This window comes from Triturus cristatus, chromosome 5_1 (genome assembly GCF_964204655.1).
Source record: "Triturus cristatus chromosome 5_1, aTriCri1.1, whole genome shotgun sequence".
In the NCBI taxonomy this organism is placed as follows: domain Eukaryota; kingdom Metazoa; phylum Chordata; class Amphibia; order Caudata; family Salamandridae; genus Triturus; species Triturus cristatus.
This window is the reverse complement of record NC_140587.1, coordinates 806,712,522-806,736,742: the sequence shown is the minus strand read 5'-3', so window position 1 is coordinate 806,736,742 and position 24,221 is coordinate 806,712,522. Positions and strand designations below refer to the sequence as shown.

The 24,221-nt window shown below is 46.8% G+C and overlaps 1 long non-coding RNA gene across 2 annotated transcripts in view; it reads right to left on the bottom strand.

Annotated features, from left to right (window-relative positions):
• The window catches only part of LOC146831502 (uncharacterized), an 89,435-nt gene that overhangs the window by 62,671 nt on the left and 2,543 nt on the right, over positions 1 to 24,221 (bottom strand). The window contains exons 1-2 of one of the 2 annotated variants that reach the window (XR_014961584.1): positions 23,831 to 24,138; positions 13,352 to 13,439 (exon numbers count right to left, since the gene is read on the bottom strand). This is a non-coding gene — a long non-coding RNA (uncharacterized LOC146831502). Of the gene's footprint in view, positions 1 to 13,351; positions 13,440 to 23,830; positions 24,139 to 24,221 lie in introns of those variants that run through there. The other variant, XR_014961583.1, reaches the window with a different exon arrangement.

Genomic DNA, 24,221 nt, shown 5'->3' with positions numbered 1-24,221 from the left:
ACGAAGAGAAGGAGAAGGTGGAGAAGGAAAATAAGGAGTTAAAGACGAAGGTGTTGATGCAGCAGGCATCTAGGGGGAACGGAAGAAGACGTGACTAGCAGAAATGTCGCGCCTGTGGGGCCAAATCAGTGTGCATATTGTAAGGAGGAGGGACACTGGTGCAGCGAGTGCCCGGCATTGTTGCAGAAAGTTGCGGCCTCTAGAGGACAGGGTTCTCGTGGACAGGGTCATGGAGCAGGTGGTCATGACTGGTTCAGGAAGATGAGGCATCGCAGGGACGCTCTGATCAGAACTATTTTGATGACCCTCGAGGGCGACAGTATTATCATGATGACTATGATTTGGATGAAGTGACGGGTTGTCCCACGGTTAGGACAGCCAGGGACAGGGCGAGGGACCAGTTCAGATACCTGTATATCTGCGCGGACCTTATGTTACTGCTGATTTGCAGGGCTCAACTAAGCAATTCTTGGTGGATACAGGCGCAATGAACAGCTCTGTTTCTCATTCACTGGTCCCCGGGGCATCCCTGTCTGGCCATAATAATGTTTCGGTAGGCTTTTCTGGTGTGCCGGTTGTGAGCCCAATATCCAAACCCCCTGCACTGACCATTGGTCCTTTTACTGTTGATTCACCATTTTTGCTGACGTCCAATTGTGGAGAGAATTTGATGGGACTGGATTTATTGAAGAAGTTGCATGCTACAATTTATTGTTCCTCGGCAGGTGTCTATATGACAATGGGTCCTAATGTGGTTAGTACTAAGCAGTGTTTGTCCAAGGATGCGCCCCTCCCGCCTGAATTTAAAGATGTGCCGCACACGTTGTGGGCTACAGGTGATACGGACATAGGACTATTGCAGATACCTCCAGTTTCTATTAAGATCAAAGACAATGCTGTTTTGCCTCGTATTACTCAGTACAAAATACTGCAAGCAGGAGAGCGAGCTATATTGCAGATTATACAGGACTTGATTAAGTCAGGGGTTGTTGAAAAGACGACTTCGAATGTGTGTAATAGCCCTATCCTTCCCATTCTTAAGAGGGTACCCTCGGGATCCTCTGATGACCATCCTGATGTCTATCGTTTTGTGATTGATTTGCGTGAGGTTAATAAGATTGTGGTCCCTCAGTTCCCAGTGGTCCCCGACATCCCTGCCCTTCTGACAATGATTCCTTCCTCTGCCAAATTCTTTTCTGTTATTGATTTGAGAATTGCAGTCTTTAGCATTGTGATACATCCATATATCAGACATCTATTTGGATTTTCCCTAGCCGGGAGAAGCTTTAGATTCTGTCAAGCTCCTCAGGGCTATACTGAAAATCCTAGCATATATAGTAAAGCTTTAAAAGGCCATTTGGATTCCCTCACACTTCCCCCAGGTAATGTGTTACTGCAGTACGTGGACAATTTCTTGATTGCCTCCGACACTGAAGAAGGTTGCAAAGATGCAACGGTTAAATTATTGCTACATTTGACACATCACGGTCATAGAGTGTCCCTTTCAAAATTCCAATACTGTCGACAGGAGGTCACTTACCTAGGTCACCTTCTGTCAAAGGAGGGAAGTAGACTAACACCTGAATGCATTAGTGCTATTGTTAAAATGCCCATCTCTAAGACTCAGAGGGATGTTCGAGCTTTCATTGGCATTACTTCGTATTGTCGGCACTGGATACCTAACTTTTCCTTACTAACAAAGCCATTGCTGCAGCTAACCACTAAAGATATGCATGAACCCTTGCCCTGGACGCCTGAATGTCAACAAGCTTTTGAGAAATTAAAAGTTAGGCTTTCTTCTGTGCCTGTGCTTGGTATGCCAGACTATGCTAAGCCGTTCGCGCTGTATGTGCATGAGACGGCTGGTTATGCACTTTCTGTCTTAACACAAGGATTTGGAGGTAAGCAGAGGCTGTGTGCTTATTTTTCTGCTTTGCTTTACAACGTTGCGAGAGCCCTCCCGAGCTGTCTAAGAGCGGTTGCGGCCGTGGCTGTCTCTATTCGACAATCTGCAGGTCTCATCCTTGATACCAATCTCACAGTCATGGTACCTCATGCTGTGGATACACTTTTGAAGACACAGCCCCTCACCAATGCACGTCTGACTGGTTATGAGCTGACCCTCTTTGCACCACACGTCACGATCAAAAGATGTGCCACCCTGAACCCAGCCATGTTACTGCCGCTCCCTTCTGAAAGTGAGGAAATAGAAATACATGATTGCATTTTTCGGACTGATGAAAAGACGAAGGGAAGGGTAGACCTGACTGATGTTCCCCTTTCTGAACCCCAAGGGGGAGCTATATGTCGATGGCTCTTGTTTCAAATTAACGGATGGCACAACAACTGCGGCATATGCAATCACTACCTTACACACAGTAGTCGAGACATCACAAGTTCCCTATCAATCAGCCCAAGCTGCAGAGTTAGTTGCCCTTCTTCAAGCTTGTGAGCTAAGTGAGGGACTGACTGTCAATATTTATACTGACAGCCAGTACACCTTTGGAGTTGCCAAATTTTGGGCGGCTCTGGGCATAGAGAGGATTCCTGACGTCACACTGGTTAAAAATCCAGAACGGCCCATTAACACATAGGCTTTTGTCAGGTCTGACACTCCCCAAGAAGTTAGCAATAGTGAAGTGCAGCGCCCACAAGGCAGTTACTGATGATGTGAGAAGGGGAAATGCATTCGCAAATCAAACAGCTAAGGAGACGGCTCGAACGAAGATGATAAAGATGTTTGTGGCAGGTCCTGCTAGATAGGTACCCGGCGTTACTATGTTTGAGGATACACTGGACAGTGTGAAATAGATACGGAGCGAGGCAACGACTGAGGAGTTAGCAATATGGCAGGAAAGCACAGCACGTTTAAACGAGGAATGGTGCTGGTCGGATAAGTCAGGAAAGTAAAGGTGGAGGCTGCTGGACGCCTATATCTTCTCTGTAGTCGCTATGGCGCACGGACCAGCTCACATTAGAGCCAAGGGCATATGCAGACTACTAGACCCCATATGGCAGAATGATAACATCCCCAAGACCGCTACTCACTTGGTAAAATATTGTATGGTATGCATGATGTATAATCTTGGAAAGGGCACTCCTACACTGCCTGGTAATTTTGCACCCCCTTCCTCCCCTTTTGAAGTCCTTCAGATGGACTTCATTGAGATGGAACGGGTCAACAATTTGAAATATGTGTTAATGGTTGTTTGCACATTCAGTCAATGGGTTGAGGTATACCCCACTAAGGAGAACACAGCCGTGGCGACGGTGAAAGCCCTCCTAAAGGATTTTTTCCCTCGCTTCGGTTTGCCCCGTTTGATCTGGAGTGACAACGGCAGTCACTTCAATTCAAAAGTCATCCAGCTGGTGTGTGATGGCTTACCCATCAGGCAGACGTTCCATGCTGCACACCATCCCCAGTCAGCAGGTTTGGTTGAGAAATACAATGGCACTCTCAAACTGAAAATGGCAAAAATCCAGGAAAGCAAATGATTGAAATGGCCAGATGCTTTACCGTCAGCTCTTTTGTAAACAAGAGCTACGGCTCACACTAGGACAGAATTGTCACCGTATGAGGTCGTTTTTGGCCGCCCAGCAAATGTCTGGGGTGTCCAGCGACCAAAACATTTTTCTGAAATCGAATATCCTCTGTTAGTGGATTCGCTCTATTGAAAAGATTTGTGTTCTATTCATCAACAGATCCAGGACACGTTGCCACCGCAAACAGAGGGGCCCGGGAACGATATCCAACCTGGTGATTTTATCCTTGTGTGGCATTTCCAGAGGAAAGCAAGTTTGGAGCCCCGCTGGAAGAAGCCACTGCAGGTGCTCCTTGCCACCAGAAGTGCTGTGAAGGTAACCAGTCGGAAGAACTGGATTCACACAAAACACTACCGCAAGGTACCTTTGCCTCCCCAATATGATCGGTGGGTGATCGATGGCATTGGTGACCATGAGATAGAACAAGTGCCACGTTTCATCCCTTTTTCGGATGCCCAACAGACGTGGGCGCAAACAGAGGAGACCGACGCAGTGCTGAATGAGGTAGTGCCCCTGGAAATAAAGGCCATTCAGGATTCTCCTTCAACTGGCCCATCAGTATTTAAGCCCCCGTCCCTTGGCCGCCCTGAATTTGAGCCCCTGTTGACTGATCACTCCGTGCCTGGAGTGACTAGGTACAATTTGCGTCCCCGCGGAGGGACAGTGAACCGAAGGAGAAGTCAGATTAGTAGGGATGGACTGCGAGGCTGAAGAATAGGGTGAATGTACCCTGTTTGTGGTACCAATCGTAGCTTAGGGAAAGGGAGATTGGTGCATTGTCCAAGACACTTAACAGGATAAGCTGAGGGTGTCTCCCCGGAAGGGGGGGGTGCCCTAACCTGAACGATGTGGGATTTCTTCAAAGGGCCGCGATTGCGCTGCCCCACCAAAGTGGTCAATAGCACCACGTGGATGAACAATAGGAGTCTGCCAGCGAGGCTCTGACGGATGCTAGGAATATTCGCCCGTTCACTTGTTTCATTAGTAGTCTGCCAGCGAGGCTTTTAATGGACGCGGGACACATTTTGCCCATCCTCTTGTTCCCTTGTTGCCAACCCTATTGCATTGCATTTCTTCCCCTCTAATCACCATGTATCCTTTTGGTCGCCCAATTGTTGAGGAGGAACAGCCTTTTGCAGCACCACGTTTGGAGGGGGAGGGGGTTGGTTGGCCCAGTTGATCAAAAAGGGGTAAAATAGTTTTCATAGTGATTGTCCTGATTTCCCTAATAGAAACACTAACAATAATGTGGTTTCTGGAAGAGAAATACCCTGTGCAGTCTTTTAATTGGTACAACACCTGTCCCCCCTGAACACGTTTGTCACCCTGGCTCCTCATAAAGGTGAACACAGAAAGACATATGTCGATAACGTGTTCCTCCAAATGTTGCATCAGGCCCATGGTACGTCCAATGTCACAAATTGCTGTAGTCTGCTCCCTTCTGTAACACACAAGAATGACGTGTTACTGTCCATGCCCGTTTCTTACCACGTGAGCTGTGAAGGCTGGTTCCTGCTCTTCACTATGGTACACACTGATTATAATTCTGATACTATGAATATGACATTAGCTGACTATGAAACTGTTTTAGAGAATATACGTGTACATCAAGGGTTTACCCCAGGGGAACAAGGGACCCTGGATGCATTGCTTGCATGAATGTGTACGAAAGAGAACAAAATGTAACATGGCTTCAAAATGAAATGTTAGATTTTTGGGGTTTCAATGTCACTGAATATTTCAAGTCCTTTCAAATACGTAATATTACTCATGATATGGCAATGCAAGTGCCAGTGGTTAACACAACAGCGAGTTTCTGTGTTAAAGGGAAAGGAAAAGTCAGGGTGGGGGTGAGTAATTGCAATTACACCTATGTACTGAACACTGTAAATAGCCCACCTCTGTTGCCCCCTCACAATGTTTACTTTGTTTGCGGGTCCCAGGCCTATGTTTGGCTTCCTCTGGGATGGTCTGGAATATGTTATCTCTCCTTCCTCCTTCCCCCATTGTATATAGTGCCATCCAATTATCATAGGGATCACCGACTGCAGCGCAGGGGTGCTCATCTGTTTCGTGTTAGATGAGTTATTGACACCGCAGACATAGATCAGACCGACACCACTTTGTAGCAGTTCACTGATGCTATGAAAGGTATTGTTCCCTTTTGGGGCCCCATGTCCAACAGTCTCAATATTTGTAGACTCGTCAGGGTGGTGGAAGGAGTAATGAATGCAACTGTTGGTATTCTCACTAATATTACAGCTGAGCTCCAGGCTACAATACCCGTTGCTCGTCAGAATCGGATGGTGTTAGACGTCATCCTTGCTGATCAGGGTGAGGCCTGCTGTGTCATTGGCAGTAGCTGCTGTGTATACATACTGGACCGTGCCCCAAATGTATTTGCTGCTATACAGAAACTCCATAGGCTTGCCTCTGACATATACCAACAGAATGGTACATGGCGTCCCACTGGGTGGTTTTGGGTTCTATTCACGTCCTGGGGTTGGAAGATTCTCATCTCCTTGGTCGCTATAGCTGGTATCATTTTAACATGTTGTCTGTGCATTCACTGCCTTCCTGCCTGTTGTGCCTGCTGTGTACAAATGCTGACGCCTCACCCCAAACGCCTAGAACATGACTCTAAGACTAAGGACATGCTGATGCAGGATATCCAGGAGGTGATGCGCATTGACAAGGGCATTTTTGAGTATTGATGGTGTATGTCTAGAATTGTAAAATGTTCATCACGTAATGCAGAGAGTTCGAGCTTTCAATAGTAGCAAAATTAGTTAGCAAATGCTAAAAGGGGGGGTCTGTTGGACTAGAAAAATACTTCCAATCGACTCCTCCTATTAGCATTATGCTTAAGTTAGCATTTGCGGTACCATTTTGCATTTAGCCGCCATTTTGTGTGATGCTCGGAACTAACTTCTGTCTCATTTGGTGTGCCTCAGCAGAAAGCAGCTTCGATATTTTTTTTGTATTTCTCCAAGGCTGAGCTTCGTTGTTTGAATGAATACATGAATGTGCCTTTGCATACCTTCCTTGTTAAATAGCCCTGTTCTCATGCTTACAGTGGTGGGCACGGGCAGAGTAACCTTGAGGCTGAGATAACATGTACCCAATCCCATCTTCTATGTCTCCTTTGTTAACCTACTCCAACAGGAAATTTCCAGTTTTGGGCAGGTCTTGCTGGGCTTTGGTATGTATAATATCTGATGTAATGTTGGTGAGGGTCATTCCCCTCTGTAGCATCTTAGGAGGCTAGTCAGAGTGGACTCCACTCGAGCGCAATACTGATAAATAACTTGGTTTGTGTTCTCTACTGTCTGGTCGACTCTTCATTTGTATTGAAGGCTGAGAGGTGGTCGCGAGTGACCCGGGTGACCCCAATTGGGTCACTTCCTTCAGGCTGGGTGTGGGACATTTAACAAGTATGACATGTGGGTTTACGTTTAACATGCTGTAAAGTTTCAACAAAAGATAAAGTGCCAAAAGTCTTCTTTATTCAAGCAACACAGTACACTGCATCTGCATGCAAGGAGGCCCACTGAAAACAACTGTTAACAGAGATATTTCATAACGCCTTGGCAACCATGGAACTATGACTATTTATGAAAGGTAAACACGCACAGAATAAAATGATGTATATAATGCATTTTCTCCCTTTAAATACACAAACAAAAAGGAACAAATTAAACTTACACAAACCTATATAATCAAAACCCCGCCATAGGACCCCTACCAGCTGGAAGCAACGAAGAACCCCTAAAACATATACCCAAGACCCTACAGATCTTCCTTTATACCTCTGCACTTGACAACTCTCCTCACATTCCACACTATTCCATCCTGAGTGACTAAGCTAATTTTATAAACTTTCATCACCTTAAGCGCACAATCGAACTTTGAACCTCCTTTCACAGTAAAACCAGGTTTGAGTAGCCTCACCCAATCTCCCACTACAAAATTGGGTTCTCTCTCTCTCCATTTCTCATCATACTTCGCTTTCATCTTCTCCTGTGCCTCCTTTACCATCTCGGCTACTCTGCCAAGATCAACTAAATTAGCCTTTGGCATCTTCTTCTTTATCCACCAAGGACATTGTTTGGAACTAGGATCCTTCCCTTTCAGTAACCGGAAAGGACTTACTTTAATGACCGAATGAGGAGTAATAAGATACATCCACAGTCTTTCCCCCAGTGCACTTTTCCACTCACCTCCTGAACTACGTGCCACTTCAATCCCGTCTTCGAGGACGCCATCGAAGCGCTCAACCTGACAATTCTCCTGCGGCTCGTATAAAGATGTGGTGACATGCCTGATGGCACACCCAGACAGGAACTCCTCCATCTCCCATGCAGGGCCGGACTGCCCGTATCGGGCACCGCGCAATCCCCGGGTGCGCCGCACGGATGGGGGCCGATTTCGGGCCCTTGAGGGCGTTTTTGTTACGGGCCGTTTTTGTTACAGGGCCGTTTTTGCAGCATAGCTACAAATTCGGCCCTGTAACAAAATCGGCCAAAAACCGGCCCTGGCAAAGAGCTCGGCGGCACCCCCAAGCCCGGGGGGCAAATGGCCGCCAAGCACTTTGCCAGGGCCGGTTTTGGTTCCCAGTCCGGCCCTGCTCCCGTGACTTAAGTTGCACACCATTATCGGAAACCACCACTTCTGGACACCCTTCATAAGAAAAACTTCTCTAAAGAATTCAGTCACCACCTGACCTCCGGCCACTTTGAATAATAGTCAATCATCAACAAAGCAAATCTGGATTGCTGGGGCAACCTGTTAAACAGACCAGAAATATCAAATGCCACTTTTTCCCATGGTGAATTAGAACAGGACACAGGTTTGAGGGGAGCATGGTATGTATTAAGCATTCTATCACTGTTCACACACACAATACACTCCCTCATCATTCTTTCTACCATAACATCCATACCTGGCCACCAAACATTAGCCCTGCTAAGACTCTTCATTGATGACATTCCCTGGTACCTCTCATGTGCCACTTCCACAATTTTCCCTTGCACGGCACCATGAGGAACACACTTTCCTCCTTTAAAGATTAAATCACCCTCCATTTCTAACTCACCCGAAACTTTAAAGAAGTGCTGCACCTCTGAACACAAACCTTTCTCCTTGGGCCAACCTTCCACCAAATATTTCTTGATAAGCTGCCACACAACATCATCACTAGTCCCTCTTCCCATGCCTCCTCTGACAAACACTTGAATTCCATATTCACAAAATGACTAACTGTTGCAACCATTTCCATCTCATTAGGCTCTTCGCTCCTGTCATCTAGACAGGGATGGCAATCTAGAAAGACAATGGCTGTAACAGTGCACTATCCAGGCACATACTCAAAACTGAAGTTGTGTTCCTGCAATCTCGAAGAAAGTCTTGCTATGCGTGCAGTGGTATTCCATTTCCATTTTTTCAATTTCCAAGCTTTATTTCGATCATTACAGACCATAAAAGCAGAAGATAAAAAAGCATGTAATAAATAATTTTTTTAAGCATCACAAAGTATAACCAATAGCAGTTCATTATACAACCTTGATAACAAGTTAAAAAGTTATTGGAATTTAAAAAGCATATAAAACAGTGAATTCATATTTAATAAGTTCAAAGCTATGGAAGACGGAAAAGGTATATTTAGGCTGCACTAGTGAAATTTAAAAACTTGTGTCGCCTAAGTCACATGGAGTTAAGGAAACGGGACACAGCAAAAACAATCGGGGTGCGTTCCACTTCGCATAACTCTAAGAACCTCCCGTGTCTGCCTGAACCCCAAGTTCCTGCATATTGGTAGGAGCCAGTACCTTCTAGTTGCAATATAACCTGGGCAGAAGAAGAAAACATGTGTAAGGGACTCTTCCTGGCTCTCACAGGCAGGACAGCCAGATGGGGAGGCTTTAGTCCATTTGTTTGTGAATGCATGAACTGGCAGGCAACCCCATCTAAACTGGACATAGAGTTTCATTGCCATAAGTGGATAGACGTCATCGAGGAAAATCTCAAATAAATATTGATCTTTAAAGTTAAAAAAATCAGAAGTTAAACAGCCATGTTTAGCATTCCCATAGAGTTCTCCCAATCTTAAAAGCCTGTAAGCTTTAACTAACTCGAGGCGTGAAATAGACCAGGACGCTTCCTCCGGGTGGGTCCATAAATTTGGCCAGCCTAGTCTAAAGCACAGGTCTTTGATATGTGCCAGCCAAGATATTTTTCCCACCCCTGGAAGCCCCAGGATCTCCTTGTGTTCCGACTGGTAAACTAGTAGTTTGGGTGTCGCCCATAGTCGGCGCCAAAAGGTCAAGGGTCGCAACTCAATTTCCTCATCTATGGGTCTACGGCCAAGGTCCATGCGTAAGGGGATGAGAGGGGTACTTGGCGGTAGGCCCAAGAGTTGCCTCATAAACGTATTCTCAGTTCTGACTAGTGCACCTAAAGGGCGATGTCCCCAGAGTTCAGCCCCATACATGATTGCGCTCCTGATTTGAACTTTGCAAATCTCTGTTAACAGGCCCAGTTGTCTTGATGTTATATTCCTATATAATTTTGCTAGGCCCCCTGTCATGTGAGCTAGCCTCAGGCCTGCCTTTTCTTGATGCGGGCCCCACCCAAAAGTTTCCGTCAACGTGACACCCAGGTAGTCAAGAACTGCCACCCTCTCAAACTGGGTGCCATTTAGGGTGGGGTTGGGACGAGAAGTTCTGCTAGGATTAAATACTATCAATGGCATCAAGACAATGGCTGTAACAGTGCTCTTTCCAGGCACATACTCAAAACTGAAGTTGTGTTCCTGCAATCTCGAAGAAAGTCTTGCTATGCGTGCAGTGGTATTCCATTCTCCTCCTGGTGACAAAATCCCCACCAGAGGCTTATGGTCAGTCCTAAGAATGAACCTCCTATCCCACACATAGTTCCAAAAGTGTTCCATAGCCCACAAATAAGCTAGCAGTACTTTTTAAATGACAGCAAACCTTCTCTCGGTTTCATAGCGTTCCGGAAGCAAACGCCACACACCATTCCTCCTTACCACTTTTTTGATCCAAAATTCCTCCAATACCATCTAAACTGCCATCTACTGTAACAATGCAGACTTTGTTAAGGTAAAAAGGTTTTAGTGTAGGTGCATGTGCAATTTCCTCATTGATAAGTTGGAAAGCGGTCTGTTGCCTTTCTGTCCAAATGAAATCAGCGCTGTGCCCCGTTAGCTCTCTCAGAGGTTCCATTTTAGCTGCAAACGCCTGTATAAACTTACTGTAATACTCACACAGCCCTGCAAAAGAAAAGAGAGCAACTTCTCTTTCTTGTTAGGGGCAGGAGCATTGACAATGGCATCAACCAAAGATTTCTTAGGAACCACACCATTACAAGATAGTGTGAGTCCAAGATACTCAACAGACTCACAAAAAAACTTGCACTGCTCCTCTTTAAGCGTCAGACCATGACACTCAAAACCTCTGCAAACCTCTCCCACATGCTCCATGTGTTCCTTTTCATTTCTAGAAAAATTAGGAATATCGTCCTGGAAACATTTTACAAACTTGTCTAAATCTCTGAAAATACAGAATATTGGTCTTTGAAAAACTGATGGTGCAGACGCCAGGCCAAACGGAATTCTGATATATTGGAAAAGGCATTGTGGAGTATTAAATGCAGTAAACTGCCTTGACTCCTTTGTTAGCTCAATCTGGTGGTTTGCAGAATGAAGATCTAATGTAAAAACAATTTGGCTCCTTCCAGCATACACATAACCTCCTTGATAATTGGCAGCGGATGACAGTCCACAACCAGGTTGGCATTAGGACCCCTCAAGTCCACACACAACCTAAGACTTTTGTCAGCCTTATGGGCCATAACAATGGGGGATACCCACACGGACGAATCGACCTCTAATTATTCCATTCGTAACCATTTCATCCAACATGTTTCTCAGTTCTTCTCTGATAGTCACTGGAACACCTCTCAACTTCTGCTTCATGTGCTTTGCATGTATGTTCACCTTGATTTTATGACTACACCCTTATAACTTCCCCAGCTTCTCAGCAAAAACCTTGGGGAACTGTTGGACCACCCCCTCCATGCCCATCACATCCCCCACCACCAGAAAAGGGTTCACTACTTCTCAGGTTGAGGACGATACCCAACTACCACTGGTCCTTCCATCTCAACACATTGACCCCTTGTGTGGCCACATACAACTTAACCTGAGCGTACCTGCCCTTGAATTCAACATCCGCCAACTCATACTCCACGATATTTATTCTTGACTCATACAAAACTCTCAGCAATGATATTGGACGCCTTGAGAGAGTCGAGGCACACCTTATCACCAAACCTCTACAAACAATATTCCTTTGTATTGATAGTCCAAGATGATCTGGAATCGGCCATCAACTCCAGTTCCACATCAAATATGTGAAACACACTTAGGAGGTCTTATACTTCCCTCATTCTGCAAAAGCCTCAGGGCTTGTCCACCCTCTTCCTGACTTCTAAGGGCTGCCTGCCTTGTCACTGACAAATGCAGCTCACACTTAGGGCTGCCTGATCTTTGTTACTCTAGACATTTTGGAGGCAACCCCGGGAAAGGGGGAAGGTTATACAAAGGGGGCATTTCCCACCCACAGATAAAAGTGGCACAATCAGAACCTCTCTTCGGAACACTGCTGGACCTGAGGAAGATTCAGAAGAAGGACTGCCCTGCTGTCTACGGAAGGAAAATTGAACCTGCTTGCCTTGAACTCAGGTGCCCATGAAGCGACTCCAAGAGTCAGTTGGCTGGCCTCCTGTTTGAGCTACAGGGACACAGCAAGCTACCAGAGGCCTCCCTGCAACTGCCTAGCTGATCAACACCAACTGGACCTGCCTGAGCCCTGCTGCTGGCCTCTGCTGGAGTGAATCCTAATCCCCAAAGATGCCCCTCCAGGTCCTGGACCCTTGGTTGGCATCAGAACCAAGTGAAGATCCAGAGGTTTCTGGGGGTTTTTCAACCGTGGGCTCCTTGTCTTGCCCACCAACTATTCACACCAACACAAATCTGCAGTGATTACTTTCTCTTCGTGTCCACTCCGAGAACCAGCGCCAATGGCCACAGTCCACATCACCTGCCACCGCGAAGCTCTATCAATGACCGATTCTTCACACTGAACAGCGATACCCGACCTGCTCCTTGAGCCAACAACGGTATCCACGCATCGACTTTCAACTCCAAGCTCCGCTGCAGTTCCCTGCGTGGACTTGGATTCTGAGAAGGTAAAATATTCAGTGTGACAAACCTGTCCCTATATCAGATTCGTGCCCCATCGAAGCCAGCCTGAAATTGTGACTTTGACCCAGTCTAGCGCAACCAGATAACCACAATTGTCACTTTTTGGTGCTATTTTCACTAGAAACTTCAAGAATTTGTAACTCCAATTCTACTGATTGGATTTTTGTTGTTTTGGAGTCATTTTATTTATTTAAAGTGACTCTGTTTTACAAAATTGTCTTCGGATATTTCTTCTGAGCTGTTTTCACTTTATTGCTGTTTGATTGCTGCAGAAATGCTTTACACATTGCCTCTAAGTTAAGCCTGACTGCTTTTGTGCCTAGCTACCAAAGAGTTAAGCACAGGTTTATTTAGCACCTTTTGTGGATAACCTTGACAAGGACTGTTTTTATTATTTGAGGGGGCTTTCGACCAGAGGCGGCTGAAAAGTCCGCAGATAAGAGGAGCGAGAAAAAGATTGAATACATATTAAAAAGTACATAAATACAATTAAATACATAAGAGAAATAAAAAGGTACTTACCATTTTCCAGAGACATGTCCTCCTCGCTCTGGTCGTCTTCTTCGCCTGACGTCACCTCACGTCCAGCTAGGCTTAAACAATCCTGGCCCTGCATGAGAGAAGTGACAGGATTGGAGGGAGCGGCATCTCTCACCGCTCCCGAGGACATTAGAGGCCTGTGTAGGCTCTCAACCCGACTGTCTCAGACAGCCGGGTTGAAAGGTTTATAGTGAGCATATCAGGCTGGCCTTCTCAAGACGGCCGGCCAAATGGACATGCGCACTACAAACTAGTGAACAGTCAGGCAGCCCACCACTGCTGCTACTCAACAGGCACCACCCCTTCCTAACACTCTGTTCAGGACAGGTTGACGGAAAATAAAATGGTAATGAATTAACTTCATTACTATTTTATTTTTCGTCTCTGTGGCAATTAAGTGGGGCGACACTCCTCCGCTCAAACGTTGGAGCTTCCCCTGGTTCCGACCCTTACAACTAATAACCCAATTTCTTACATTCACTGCATGCCCACCTCTCCATTTTGTGGAGTGAACTTTCGGGATTTAATAAGATTCCATGTTAGATTTGGCACACTCCAGGGTACTATTAAATCTGTCATGTTCGCTACGAGATTTTGGGTGTAGAAAGGAATGATGATTAAACTGACATTAGAACATCGGAATGTTGGGAGACACATTGAAAACAATAGCGTGCTCCAGGCGTCTAATGGCCAGTAGAAGCCCGGAGCTCCAATATTCCAATGTTGTCGTTCACAGCTCTTGCTGTGAACAAAGGCCACACGGAGCCTGAGGGGATATCATCATCATCATCAAATCTTTATTTCGGCCACCAGGGCCATAAAAGAAAACACAATACATCATTACAAAACAATATAAACAGTTAAAATTACATTAGAACAGTTTTTAAAATCGTCCAGCATTAAACTCAGTTATAAAGACTTGATGTAACGCATGCGGGTAAACCACATAGAAGTTAAAAATGTTGCCACCGCAAAAACTATTGGAGGGGAGAGGTCCATTTTCAATATTCTAAAAGCGGGGGCACAGTGTCTAAAACCCATGTTTCTAAGAAGGGGCCGAAGCCAGTTGTTCCTTGCTCTGCGGTAAGTCGGGCAGAAAAATATGATGTGGAGATCCGTTTCCGCAGGGAGTAAACATATAGGGCATTGAGCAGAGTGGTTTGAGTGTGCCCAACGTGCTGTGTAGGCCCTTAATGGCAGTGTGTTATAGCGCCATTGCATAAAAAGTTTCCTCGTTAGGGGGGGACCCATATCATCATAAATAAGCTCCAATTGGAAAGAATCTTTGAAGCCCAAAAAGTATGCTGTTTGAGAGCCCTCGCGGGCGCTTGAGATGGCAAGGCTCAGGTGATACTCATAGTAGGCCTTGGAGAGAGACCTTCGTGAAATCTTTGGACACGCCCGTGCCGGATCTGACCACAATTCCGGTCTACCGAGTGCTTCACAGGTACGTTTGATGTAGGTGAACCATGGAATTGAAGTACTTTTGCACAAACGCAGAATCTCCACCAGTTCGGCTCTATATTTCCAGAGATCCTGAGACTACCAGATTTTACGCCAGAAGGTCAAGGGTTTAAGACCGAGGACCTCTGAAATCGGTCTTAGGCCCAGGTCCAATCTAAGCGGCATAAGTGGAGTACTGGTCGGTAGAGCGGTCAATCGTCTGAGAAAATCATTCTCCGTAGTCTGGAGTTTCTGCCCCATAGTGTGACCCCATAATTCAGCTCCATATATCACCGATGCTCTTGCTTGGGTTTTATAAATCTGCAAGTCGGGCGCAAACGGCCTATACGTTAGACCCCTCGCCATCCTTGCAATACCCCCCACAAGCTGAACGAGCTTCATATTCATCTTGGTCAAGTGGGGGTCCCATGACATGGACTGGTTTAGCACCACCCCCAGGTATTCAAACGTGAATACCCATTCTAGCCTGACTGTCCCAATAGAGGGCGGTGCTCGAGTTCTGGAGGGTGGATTGAAGATCATGTATTTCGTTTTTGTGGCATTGATCTCCAATCCACGGTCTGTACAAAAACGCACAAACCCATCCAGGACTCTCTGAAGACCCATGGGAGATTTAGAGAGCAGCAGGGTATCATCCGCGAACATAATTGCGGGAACCCTGCTGCCATCAAGCTTGGGAGCGTCGGTGTTACTCAACTGGTTGAGGAGACTTATAACTCCGCTGACAAAGAGGCAAAAGAGAGTGGGTGCAAGAACGCACCCCTGACGAACCCCCCTGTCAATGGGGAAAGCATCAGACAGGGAACCATCCCTACCACACCTTACCCTGGCAAAATTCCCATGGTGAAGTCTCTTCAAGATTGATAATATATCGGCCGGGACCCCTAGGTCCAATAGGACTGCCCACAGTTTGTCCCTTGGGACCAAATCAAAGGCAGCCCGTAGATCCACGAAAATCGTGAATAGACTGCCGCCCTCGAGAAGGACCGTTTTCCAGTAGATAAGGTGCAAACGGAAAATTTGGTCGGTAGTCGAGATCCCCCTTTGGAACCCTGCCTGGTATGGACTCATAATCTCATTGGCTTCGATCCAATCCTGAAGGCGATTTAGCATGAGTCTGCCGAAGATCTTTTGGGAGACGTCAATTAAGCTAATAGGTCTGTAGTTGGCCGGAAGCAGAGGAGAGCCCTTCTTAAAAATTGGGACAATCTCTGCACCCAGCCAAGTACCAGGGATAGCCATGCCTTCAAGGATGGCATTAAAAAGGATCGTGAGATAGGGCGCCCAAACATCCGGCTCCTGTTTAAATAGGTCACCTGGGATGCCATCCAACCCAGGTGCCTTCCCTGATGCCAGGCCAACTACAGCCACACGCACCTCATCGACTTTGAGAGGAACCACCAACCCTCCTTGATGTAAAGTGGATATGGTACTGTTTGAGACATCCTGTGGCGACTGATAGAGGGACTGGAAATGGTCTTGCCAGACCTTTGGTGAAATATTGGAAAGTGTGGCCGGGGCCAGCTCCTCTAAGCCGGAGTTGACACAGCACCAAAATTTGCGTGAGTCTCCTCTGGCTAAGAAGGTAGTCAGTCTTTCCCACTTATCATGCTCCCATTCCCCTTTGGCATTAGTAATCAGGGTTTTATAGGCTACTCTTCTTGCCCTGATATCCTCTTTATCCTTGCCCACTTTAATGGAGAGTAAAAGGTCGGTTTTTGCCTTCCGGCAAACTTTATTATACCATAAGGGAAGGGGGCTTTTCCTGCCAAGCCTGTTTACTTTTTGAGTTAGGCATTCTGAAAGGTGTTTAACCAGATCAGCATGGATCTGTCCAAGTTGCATAGAAATAATCTGGGGAGCTTCTTCTGTTTTAAGTGCCTCAAGCTTTTCAAAAATAGGAATAACCTGTGCATATAGTAGAGGGACCTTCTCTTGGTGTGAGACTAGATGTTCCCATTTTACTCTGCGCCTGTTGTTAGCGAGATCCAAAAGGTTCTCCTCAGCAGTCCCTGGAGTACCTCTCGGGTCCAGTCCGGGATGGTCGTAGACTAGTTCGAGGGCGTTGTGATCACTGTCCTCCCTGGATAGAACGCTAAAATCCCTTACACGTATCCATGAAGACAGGGGGACCATGACATAATCTATACGGGATTCGCTACCCTTTCGGTTGAATGTACATCTAGAGGGGATGTCCGACTTTAGCCTTCCATTGCAAGCTCTAAGGCCAAATTTCAGGGACAGGGAAGTGATTTGTAAAACTAAAGGGGAACAAGCTCTTGCGGCCGGAGCCTGTGTGGGGGGAATGGACCACAGGAGATCTTCTTCCGAGGTCAGCCCCTCTAATATACCTGGAAGGGGCTCATACTGACAATTTAGATCGCCACCAATAATAAAAGGGATGTTCTCGGGAATTGTTTCCAAGACCGTCACTAGCTTTGCGATAGTGGGCGATTCCTGTGCGATGCTCACTGGCCGTGCATAGATATTGACCAGGAGAAGATTGTAGGAGTTGGGCCATTCCAGCAATACAGCTAGAATGTCTTCTGAATCGGTTGGAAAGATAGTGGCCTTACAGCCCAAATCGATAGCCACCCAAATGGCTAGACCTCCGGACGGGCGGCCCCTCCCCCCACAGGTCGCATGTGCTGAGAATGTGGCGAAGCCAGTATGTAGGACCTCTTCTCTTGCCCAGGTCTCCTGGAGGAGGCAAATATCTTTGCCCCCTATAAAGGAGCTCCAGGCCGGGTTGGACCATTTGTTGGCTAGGCCCGCGACATTCCAGGATAAAATCTTGAGAGGAAACAGAGCAGCCGTCACGTTTTGAGATTCTGGGCTGCAGGCCTGGTCTGGGCATGGCTCCAAGTACAGATCAGAAGAGAGATTAGGGATTTGAGCATTGCTGGCCGTGGCCAGATTGGGCAAAGAACAAGTAATCCCCATAAGACCGTCTACATTTGGATGATTAGAATGGTGCTCCTGTGCAATTAGAGTATCAGAAGGCAGAGGGGAGATGGAAGGAGAAGTTTGATACGAGGCTACACCACCCCCCCAAGTGGGTGGTCAATCCACCATGTCTAAAGGGCTAAACCTGTTGTATGTGCGTAGGTAGTCGTAACAAGGAGGAACCGCAGAAGGGGGGTCCCTACTGAACCCTTGGCCACCCCACTTCCCTCCCCTACCAACCAGTGCCCATCGTTCCTGCTCCTGGGCAGGCAATATATTCGGATAAAAAAATGTAAGTGGCTGGGGTTGGATCAGGGATCCCTGGGTGTTTTGAGGCCAGCTACAAATATGTGCCACCGTCCGGGGATCACGAAAGTTGATCAGTACACAATCTCCCTTGGTAAGTTTGGTAGCAGACCCCAACCATGGAACCCTCCTCACCATGAGAACCTCACTGTAAATGCCCTGGGGTAGGGGTCTATTTTGAGAGAGCCAGTGGATGCCTTTTTAGGGCATCAACTGGCTCCTTGGCAAAAGGGCGGAGTTCCGGGATACCAGTTAAAACAACAGTATATGGAGCAGCCTCCGGGGGCAAATGAATTGGGCCACAGCCAGTATCAGTGCCTCGTGTCCCTAATGTGGGTTCAGATATCAGCCCATGGGAGTTGGAATCAGTGGGACAAAATGTGGGCAAAGGTTCAGATGTATGCAGAGTGGATGCAGTTTGGGTACATAGCTGTGTGGACTTGGGCGGAAAACGGCCTTCCTTCTCACGGGTGTTTTGGGGATTGTTTACATGATGCTTCATGAATTCCCTTCTGAAGATTCACTAAAGAGGTTTCAACTAGAGCCAGACGGTCCAGTAGTGGCAAAAGTAAGTTCTTCAGGAGAGAACTAAGATCTGAAGGAAAAGGGCCGGCCCCACACGATATTAGATTGTGTCCCAAAGGTGTATGGGCGGGTATATCTATGGGGTCTGACCCTGTTTCGGTTAGACTTGGATGATTGAATATACTCCTCGAATTTGACTTAAAGATCTTAGACTTTTGCCCTTTGTTGGTTTGTGCCTTTCTTTTCCTCTTCGAGATTGCGCCCTCTCACTCTCCCTGACTGGATAGTTTAGTTGGGGGATTGCTACAGTGAGTGTTAATCTGATCTAGAATTGGAAGGGGCCTTGGTGGTGGAAGGGAGGAAATGCTAAGTTCAGTTGAAGCTGAAATATCAGAGTCAGTGCCAGAAATAGACGGGATAACTGGCTCAGGGATGCCAGAGTCAGAAACAACAGAAACTACATTGGGATCCTGCGCGTGAGGTGGAGAGATAGCCTGAGCGAGGGGACCAAATGAGGATCTTCTTACCCAGTCAATCTCCTGGGAAATGCGTCTTTCCAGGACAGTAATCTCATCAATCAGCAAAGAGCCCGCCTTGGCAAAGTACATATCTAAAGTGCCAGAGGCAGCTCCGGCAGCGAGCGCAGATTTGCTTCTGGTTTCCCTGGCAGACATGGGTGCGGTCAGGTGCAGAGCCTTAAGGGCCCCTAGATTGATGCAATGAATAACAGTAATGGGGCCCTGGGCCTGGCTCGCCCGTTCTCGAACGGCCTCAAACGGCCCGCTCTTTGCCCGGTCTTCGCCCTGGGCTACGTCCCGCTTGCGCGCGGGAACAGGGCTGCGCGATGAAGTCAGGGGGACGGAAGGGGAGGAGCCGGGAAGAGGAACCAGCTGCGAATGCCGCCAAGCAGCCTGGTCCTCGCAGTCCCGGTGAAGAATTGTCCAAGTTGATGGCGCCCCCCAAAACAGCACAGTGTCCTCAGGCAGAACCCACAGTGACCGCAGCCATCAGCAACAGCAGCCCAGGTAGGGTGAGTGCAGCAGCAAGCCTACGAGCGGCTCCCGCGAAGCGGGGGCCGCGAGGCGTTAAGAGCCTGTGGAGGGAGGAGCCGGGAAGAGGGGCCAGCTGCGAACGCCGCCAAGCAGCCTGGTCCTCGCAGTCCTGGTGAAGAATTGTCCAACTTGATGGCGCCCCCCAAAACAGCACAGCGTCCTCAGGCAGAACCCACAGTGACCGCAGCCATCAGCAACAGCAGCCCAGGTAGGGTGAGTGCAGCAGCAAGCCTACGAGCGGCTCCCGTGAAGCGGGGGCCGCGAGGCGTTAAGAGCCTGTGGAGGGAGGAGCCGGGAAGAGGGGCCAGCTGCGAACGCCGCCAAGCAGCCTGGTCCTCGCAGTCCCGGTGAAGAATTGTCCAAGTTGATGGCGCCCCCCAAAACAGCACAGCGTCCTCAGGCAGAACCCACAGTGACCGCAGCCATCAGCAACAGCAGCCCAGGTAGGGTGAGTGCAGCAGCAAGCCTACGAGCGGCACCCCAATATCAATCATCCTGGGCTCCGTGAGGCTTTAGTTTATTTGTTAGAAAATTCTGCCCTTAGTGGTGGAATGTTCTAATAGCCTTACAGCCCTCCATAGCTGGGCTGTACCAGCATTAAAATCCTGCTCCCTTGTTAAAGGCCCTCACCTTGGGCCTTTAACGCTTGGGTGGGCCTTTTTATGGCTGTTAAAGCCTGCTACAGCAAGCTACAAGGGTATAGTAGAGCGCAGGAATGGAGCTTTTATGTGGCACTGTGTTGTTATGTGCTGTGATAGGACCGAATCATGATGGAGACTGATGTTGCCACCTGTCGGAATACAGGAACTATTGCAAGAGCTTCCCTCTCAAGTCCGGCACCTGGTGAAATTCACAAGGTGTGGCAATCTGCTGTTAGACAGAGCATCCGCCAGAAAGAGCGTTATTAAAGCTCAGTAACTTAGTCATTTGATCCCAAATATTAACATGCAAGTTATTAGTGAGGTAGTAAGTGGATAAGCAGCAGAGATATGCCACAATTTTTCAGATCGCTGGTTAAGAAGCTGGTAAATAACTGCAACCTTTCTTTTTGGGGTAGGAGTGCAATCGTTCTCGGATTCGAGTTGAACTGAAGACTAAGGAGTGGTTACTGATTTACAAGGCTGGTGAATAACACGTGACTGATTACGCCTGTCTGCCAACAGAATAAATGCAACGAGATATCATCATGCTTGAAAAGCCCAGAATGCTAGTGTTTTTAGAAAGAAAGGTGTTAAAAAGGCATGTGCCCTTAATCATCAATTTCCTTATCTATACCTTGGATTGTTGAGAAGCTGAGATGTCCAATGGGTACCAGAGCTTACACCCAAATTTCTGTAACAACTGGTATTATATGTTATGGAGCTTTCGTTAAACACTTTTTCGCCTCCAAAAGGTTTTTAGGCACTAACCCAAGCTACTACAAAGAACAGTGGCTTGGCACTTATGCTTTAATTACTTTTAGGAGGCAAAGAACATCTTACAAATGTCCAGTGCTGGACCGTAGATACTTATTTATTGAGACCACAACAGAAAAGTAGTAAGTTGCCCTAAAAGACCTCTTAGACCCTGATTACCAGTAGCTCGTTAAATTCTAACCCATGCGTAAACTAGTTTACGTACGGGTGGGAATTAAGAGTTTGAAGGTATTTAACCTATTCAATAATTTTCGAATGTGTTATATAATCCAGCCTTCTGTAGATTTCGGCAAGTCAAACCTGTCCAAATGGAACGGGTGAAGAACATATGGTATTTACCATATCATGGAGATTTTGGTGCTTTAACCCCTTGTGTGCCCCGCCCTTTCCACGCCCTGTGCCGGGCGTTGAATTAGCGGGCGGGGTTCATGACGAGCTAGTCTCGTCATGGGCACAGCGCAACCGTGGCCCATGACGAGACCATCTCGTCATGGGCACTCAAGGGGTTAAACACCAAAATCTGAATGTTATTCCCCAGTAACTCATAATAGGTGTTATTTATTGAAGTAGATAAATAACGTACCCCGTGGTATCGTTATTAATCAGGAGCGATACGTAACTCCTAAACCAGGGTCGGATTGGTAAAGTGGGCACTCGGGCGATGGGCTGGTATCCGAGTTGCAGCTGTGGGCCACTTTTTTGGCAGCGCGGAGGCCAATTTGGGTTGTGTCTGTGCAGTTACAGATTCTGCCAGAGAACCAGTGGGGGCCTGAGCAGCCTTTCTGGTGCCTCTATTACCTCCCTTTGACCAAGGAGGTGGAGGTGTCATTCCCAATCTCTAGCTGGCCAGCCCATTAAAGTATGCAGATTGAGCAGGGGTAGGAGGCTTGAGCATAAGTGGCCTCACTTATATTCAGCTGTGGTTCACCACTGTGAGCTAATCTGTGCACAAATAGTCCTGGCAACATATGCATTTTTTTTTTCTCAGTGAACTTAAGAAATATGCCTCTTTTAGAGAATCCCCCCTCCTCCTTTTTTATAATACTAACAAGCATTTACAATGCAATGGTCTCGGCATTGGTAAAGTTAGAGCTATTGGCATTGCTCATGACATTATTTTTGTTTATGTTTTTAAAACATTGAAAGAAACGGCATTGTCATGAGCAATGCCAATAGCTCTAACTTGAACAATGTCGAGACCGTTGCATTGTAAATGCTTGTTATCAATAAGCCTGGGTTACCATGCAGAAACTCTTGTAACATGTTAAGCATATCATCATTTTTGAGCAGCCTTTTTACTGCTTTCCTCATTTTGCAGACGTAGTTGCTCTGACTTTTACCCAAATCTAACAGACACTGCCTAGCTATACGTACATTCCCCTCTTTAGTTAGCAAAAATTAAAAAAAGTTTAAGCCAACTTCCATTTAAAGTGCTGGGGCCTCTAAATGTTGTTTTGAGACTGACGCACTGGGCAGGCCTAAGACTTGGCAAAGTACCCTTCATCCATACCATATATTTTAAAATCGGAGGCTTTACCCAGTATTATTCCTGCATTACCGTAATTCAGAATGGGATTTATTTTAGAAGAATAGTCTTAAAAATGGGTTCAAGTCCCTCTTCTCCAAAACATGAAATCTCCGACTTCCGGTTCTGCATTCGGCAAACCGGACGGTCCTCGACCTAAAAACACTGAAGCAGTGTTTGTGAAAAGGAGCAATCCGCAAATGTGGGCCACTTTTTGTTAGGGTGCCCTGGCCTAAACTACAAAAACTCCTAAACAGGCCCATATGTTTCACTTGAGTTTCTAGAAATAAAACGTTTTTGCTTAAAAATGCCTGGAAGTAATTTTAGCCATTTAATCATAAAAACTATAAAAACCCTAGTAGGTAGGAAACTATATGTCCAGGCATTCACTGCCAGGCAGTTGGAATGTTTTCATGGTTTTGTGTGTTAAAAGCCATGCTGGCCGCAACTGTGTAATAATAAAATAGATGTTTGCTCCTAAATGTCAGGGTATAACTTTTAAGAGAGCGCCTGGAGAGAGCTGGGTGCTTGTCTCCCTGGCAGTGGCGTTGCTGTCCTCTGTGTGGGGGAATGCTTTGCCATGCAGTTCAACGAGAAGCTTTTACAGCCCGACATGAAAGGGCACCGACGTGACAACGAACAAAAGCCTCCACCCCCTCCTCCTTGCTGGGGGCAGGCCGAGCAAAGCAAACTTCACACAAAGCTGCTGCAGCTGAAGTGAGTCACCGAGACACCATGCAAATGCAGAGTAAAACAGTCTCAGGTTTTTGCCACTCATCCATTGACAATACAACTGATTTCCTGTAAAGGGTGATTCACACGAGGGACAGATGCGCGTGAGTCCCAGCGTTTAAAATGTGGTTTGAATGAGAAGCTCACAGAGACATGGCGGGATTTAATAGAAAACAGAAAAACACATCAAACTACAAGTTTGTAAAACTGGGCTATATTTGGAAGGAAGATGTATACTATAATCATCATTGTGTCAGTACTTTTTCTAGAGCCCCCTCAAACCCTCTTGAATTAACTTATTTTTAAACGTTTGGCGATTATAAACTTGAAAATAGGCAATACTACGTGGGCTTTTTTTGCAGTTTTAATTAGTGCAAACCTCAACCCGAAGATATTAGAGCGCTTTACATAAGCACCAGTTGAGTTACAGACGAACACATTAATTTTTAAGCATGGAATGGTTTGCACAAAATCACTGCCTATGCATAAGACTCACGCCAGACTCGAACCCGGTTCACTCCGCTTCAAAGTCGGACGTGCGTGGAAATCCCACCCAATATATTATAACGCGTCAGCGTCCCCTGCGTCCAGAAATTACTCTTCGTATCATCGCGCTTTTGGGTTGTGTTATGGTTGGTTACTCCGATATTTTGATTTATTTTAGGAAATGGTGTGGTTTTCAAGAGAGTGCTAGCTTCCCGCCATGTGTGCTTGCATGGCGCTCTAGGCAGGCTCTGTGTGCGAGAGAAACATGACATTCTTTGAGCAGCGGGAGGGGGCGAGAGCCCTCCCTGTCTGCCTTCAGACGGTTGGCTTGTTGTGTGCTCAGCCAGTGAGTCAGAGGGGTTTAAGTGCACCGGATATGAGCCACCCAAGCTACCCCCGGG